This window comes from Rutidosis leptorrhynchoides, chromosome 3, assembly GCF_046630445.1.
Source record: "Rutidosis leptorrhynchoides isolate AG116_Rl617_1_P2 chromosome 3, CSIRO_AGI_Rlap_v1, whole genome shotgun sequence".
Classification (NCBI taxonomy): Eukaryota; Viridiplantae; Streptophyta; class Magnoliopsida; order Asterales; family Asteraceae; genus Rutidosis; species Rutidosis leptorrhynchoides.
This window is the reverse complement of record NC_092335.1, coordinates 304,483,066-304,489,065: the sequence shown is the minus strand read 5'-3', so window position 1 is coordinate 304,489,065 and position 6,000 is coordinate 304,483,066. Positions and strand designations below refer to the sequence as shown.

General features: G+C 31.3%; 1 pseudogene; it reads left to right on the top strand.

Annotated features, from left to right (window-relative positions):
* The first annotated feature begins 1,620 nt into the window (after window positions 1-1,620).
* Window positions 1,621-6,000, top strand: part of LOC139901051 (early nodulin-like protein 18) — a 172,139-nt pseudogene continuing 167,759 nt past the window's right edge.

Here is a 6,000-nt window from a genome sequence, read left to right as displayed (position 1 = left end):
TTTGGTGCTACCTCTGAAGAGAGACCACAAGAGGCAGCATGGAAAAGCCTTAAGTGGCAACGTGAAAAAGTCTTTAGAGGCAACAACAAAATGACTTGTTAAAATTCAATAAGTGATTTGCAGGTTGGTGCTACCTCTGAAGAGGGAGCACAAGGGGCAGCAAGGATTTCCTGCTCCCTTTTAGAGGCAATACGAATTTTGAGATTTAACGTACTTTCCAAGTTTTAGTAATATACAGAAGGATTATTTCTGTAACCACTTTTGCTATAACTGTGGAAAAAATAATTCTTTTTTATGAAAAATATTATTATCTTAACCACTTTGAATGTTATGGAGATATTTCAGAGAATCAATCAGCCAATAAATTCGAATATATCTTCTTTCATAATTGCGGGTGCCTATAAATATATAGACGATTATTCATGATGTATACACAATACGAAACCTCAATACTCATCTGCGAAAAGGTTCTTGTTTTCTGCCAAAAACAAGAATGTTATCTATGTCTTATCTCAAAGTGATATTCGTGTAACCCAGTCAATAAAATGTTGAATAATAACTTTCGGAAAGTAATACCACGATTAAGTGATTTATCTAGCTATCGATTATTTTTTTTTCGAAAAGCGGCTATCGATTATTTTACCCTACACGAAACTCTAAAACCTCCAACACATTCCAAGCGAAAAAGCCTTCGAAACTTGTGCTCCAAACTTTCACCACCAAGCCACGACTCTTTCAAAAAAAAAAAAGTGCACGTGCGCCATCACCAGTTATCTTACAAAGAGAAGTTCTAAAGGGGATACCAACACTTGAAAAATCTGAACGTACACCAATAATCTTTTGCCATGTACCAACTGATGAAGGTAACGAGTTAGTAGCATTTGACATCAGTCCACCGAAAGGGGCATCTAGACTTTTAAAAATGTGACCCATAGCGAGTCGGTTTTATTGTGGAACCTCCACCACCATTTGTAAAGCACAGCCAATTTTTTACATTTGAGTGATCTAATATTTAAATTACCATTCGAATATAAGGAGAATTCCCTCCCATTTTATTACCTGACACGGAAACCCCCCAAAAAAATTGTCTCCTCATCCTTTCAAGTTCATTTATCACACAAGGCGGGGCACAAAAAATTGAGAAGTAATACAAGGAAAGACTCAAAAAAACCGATTTACCGATTTAATAAGAATTACACCACCAACGAATACACCCTACAGTTCATCTACTATATCTATATCTAGTCACATAAACATAAATATATATACGTGACGTGTAAACAATACATTTGAACTCTAACTTTTATTCATATTCATAATAGACAACACATAAATAGAACACTTAAACCGACAGAAATAAATAAGTAACCCCAAATTTTTAAATATGAGATAAGATATTCTCTGAAAAATGAAAAAATAAAAAATAAAGTTATATTCTCTCTTTCTCTACCTCTCTTACATATATGCTCAGACAACAGTGAATCAAATGAACAGAAAGCAAGTAGTTGTGTATAGGCAAAGAAAGGGACATTGAAAGCAATACAATTAACCTTCTTACAATCCCACTTTAAAATCATATAATATATTAAATATTAATATTAACTCATAGATATAAGAGAAATGAAAGAGCGGAAGAAATTATGGATGGTAATGGTGTTTATGATTATGATAATTATTGATAGAAAATGGGGTGCAGCTGGATACAAAAACTACACAGTTGGAGATGATATTGGTTGGTTTGATAAACTTGAAAAGTCAAGTGTTGATTATCAAAAATGGGCTTCTTCTAAAACCTTCTCTCGGTGATTTCCTCAATATGTACTCTCTCTCTATCTAGAATTTAGATAAAGTTTTTTTCTTTTCGAAAAGCAATATTATTAAACCTCAAAACAGATACGGAGAGTTTATAGAGCTACTCTGTTACAGACAAATTACAGTGAAGACCATAAGGTCGTTGGAAACTATCACACAAACACCTACTAATTACAACATTATTACACTATAACTTTTATCATGAAAACAAATGGTAACCTGCTAGTTGTAGAGGTGGCAACTCGCAGAACACACATATAACAGAATCAGATGGAGCAGCTAGTAGGGTTTGATAACCATTGGAGCCAAGATATCTTCCTTTTTTTCAAACGTTGCGAGATCCACTCATAGGTCTTAAGCTGAATTTCCATTAAAGCATTCACACTGTTCCACGAAACATTAGAGAAGACCTTCTGATTACGGTTTTGCCAAATAAGATAAGCACTTGTCCATTCGACCACTTACCATAGCTGACGTCCAAATGTTGACAACGCCGCTGGGGCATTTCCTCGAAATGAGCTGTTGACACTGAAGTTTGTAACTCCGCCAAATCCCCACCACTTGAATATACGTTCCCATACATCCATTGAGTGTTTACATAGGAAGAAGGCATGATCTACGGTTTCTGTATCGTCGTCACAAAGTGGGCATAGAACAGAGTGTAGGTTAATACCCCTTTTGTCTAATTCAATGCGAACTGGGAGTCGCCTCCTTAATAGCCTCCAAATGAATACCTCAACCTTTAATGGCACCAAATGATTACGTAAAGATTCTTCACCGACTTGAACATTACCCAGAACCAGGTTGCTATCTTCAATGATTTTGCATAATTCCTTTGAGTTAAACAGTCCACTGTTCGAGAACTTCCATTGCCAAGAGTCAAGAGAACTATTCGATTTAATATATGATGCTAACCTGTTGGATAATTCGGCAATTTCATCTTGAGATCGACACGAGGGGCGGCGTTTCCAGTTCCAGTTTAGGGTGCAACCATGATCTCCCCACTCAACCCTCTCGCTAACTGATGCAGAATTAGATGACTCCAGGTGATACAACCTCAGATATTTCTGCTTCAACGGTATGTCCAGCAATCAAGATTCTTCCCAAAATTTTGTCATAGTTCCATCACCAATCTTCTTGATAAAGGAGCTCTTGAAACCTGTTACATATTTCTCGATCTCCCATCCTGCACGAACGATGTTAACCCACACCCACCCTTGCCTTGCGGCCTAGGTGTAACAACCCTGCTTTTTCCGTTACTTCTGCTAACGTTCCGTTAGTTTATTTAACGGTGATTACTTGACTTTTATGTGTTTATGGGTAATAAATACATACTTGATCCCTGGAGGGTTACAATAATTATTATGGGTTGATATTAATACGAATAAATATTTCGGATAATGAAATACGATAAAAACGATACAGTTTTGATAACTGCTTTTTGAGCAACGAAACGCTCGGGTTTATTTTAATAATTAATTTATTAATTATTAACTTTTTAAAAATAATTAATTTATTGGGTTTTTAATAAATTAACGTTTGGTTGCGTTTAACGATTGGTTTAGCGTTCCGGGCCTTCAGTACCACTAAACGGCATTTGAAACGGGCCACGAATACAAGGAATTGCAAAACACGAGCCCGGGAATTACCCCACTTGGGCCAATCGGCCGACCCCATGAGACGACCCGTCCTAACCCATAAGGACGAATACAATAACATATGATTACATCGCGAGGTATTTGACCTCTATATGATACATTTTACAAACATTGCATTCGTTTTTAAAAAACAAACTTTCTTTACATCGAAAATTGACGGCATGCATACCATTTCATAATATATCCAACTATAATTGACTTAGTAATAATCTTGATGAACTCAACGACTCGAATGCAACGTCTTTTGAAATATGCCATGAATGACTCCAAGTAATATCTCTAAAATGAGCAAATGTACATCAGAAGATTTCTTTCGTACCTGAGAATAAACATGATTTCAAGTGTCAACCAAAAAGGTTGGTGAATTCATTAGTTTATCATAAATAATCATTTCATAATTTTAATAGACCACGAGATTTCATATTTCCATTTCTCATAAACATACGTCCCATGCATAGAGACAAAAATAATCATTCATATGGATTGAAAACCTGGTAACCGACATTAACAAGATGCATATAAGAATATCCCCTATCATTCCGGTAAATCCTTCGGACATGATAAAAACAACATCGAAGTACTAAAGCATCAGGTACTTTGGATGGGGTTCGTTAGGCCCAATAGATCTATCTTTAGGATTCGCGTCAATTAGTAGATCAGTTTACTAATTCTTAGGTTACCAAACAAAAGGGGCATACTCGGCTTCGATCATTCAACCATATAATGTAGTTTCGATTACTTGTGTCTATTTCATAAAACATTTATAAAAGCAGCGCATGTATTCTCAGTCCCAAAAATATATATTGCAAAAGCATTTAAAAAGGGAGTAATGAAACTCACAATACTATATTTTGTATTAAAAATACATATGACGACATTGAACAACTGAACGATGCAGGGTTGGCCTCGGATTCACGAACCTATATCATTTGTATATATATTAAAACATATACTTGTAGTCGAACAAATATATATATATTATTATTAGTGATTCAACTATTATTTTAATGAGTTATGAGTTCCATTAGTAAGTTAAATATATTTATTTTATATATCTTGAATAATTAAATAATATAATAGTAGGGTTAGGTTATATGTATTAGATATATATAGTTAATAGTTATTTTAATACTAATAATGATACTTGTAATAAATAAAATGATAATAATAATTAATAACTTACTTAAATCATAATCTTATCCATAGTTTTTAAATCCATAATTTCATACACATTACTTAATATTATTTATAGCAAAAATATATTTTTTAATTTCGAAGTTTTTAATTAATGTTTATAGCAATACTTTTTAAATCTTGATCTTTACTTATTTTTAATTATATCATGCTTAATTCATAACTTAATTATAATATTTTTATTTCATAACACTCTTCCTAATATTCTAATATCTTCATATAAAAATAATACAAATAATGCTTAGTGTTAATACTAATCTTAATAACAACGTTACTAACAGTAGTTTTTAAATGAAACGAAAAGTTTGATAATTATGATAATGAAAATGATACTTTTGATAAAAATACATAATACTTAATGATAATAATAATAAATATAAAAATCTTTTTATTATTAATGATAATATTAATAATAATACTACTTAATGATATTACTAGTAAGGATAATAATATTAGTAATAACAATATTAATAACAATCCTAATTGAATTTATAATACATATACTAATAATAACGATAATGATAATATTCTTAATTTGGCTAATAATAACGATACTTATAAATATTAGGGGTGATAACAAAATTATAATAATAATAATAACACTAACTAATAATAATAATAATAATAATAATAATAATAATAATAATAATAATAATAATAATAATAATAATAATAATAATAATAATAATAATAACATTAATAATAATAATAATAATAATAATAATAATAATAATAATAATAATAATAATAATAATAATAATAATAATAATAATAATAATAATAATAATAATAATAATAATGGAAATGAGAATAAAGTGGATACCCTTAAAAAATGCTCCAAACGGGACTCGAACCCGAGATCTCTCGGTTTTACAAAACACCCATGACCACTCGTCTGCTACTCACATTTCTGATTAATACTAGGTTTGAAAATTATATAAACCGTATTATTTACCACTCCATCTTCTTCATCTCAAAACCCAACTCGAATCAAAATCCTATTAATCTTAATCGTAATTATAATCTTGATTCCTGGAATTAAATCTCAACTCAGAAACGATTATTTAAAATTAGGTGAAATAAATAAAATAAATAAAAATAAATAAAAACCCTAAACAGCTATTCGTCGCTGTTGGACAAAACAAAAACAAAAAATTTGATTAGGAAAAGGAGTACGTTATAGACTATGATTATAATACAAAATACATTGCAAATCATTCCTAAAAACTTTTGGAATCGTTAATTTAACTTGTATTGAAACGATTAACACGAATTCGATTGATGAACACAGTTTGACTTTTTATCTCAAAAACTTTGACTCGAAAATTGAAGCTTG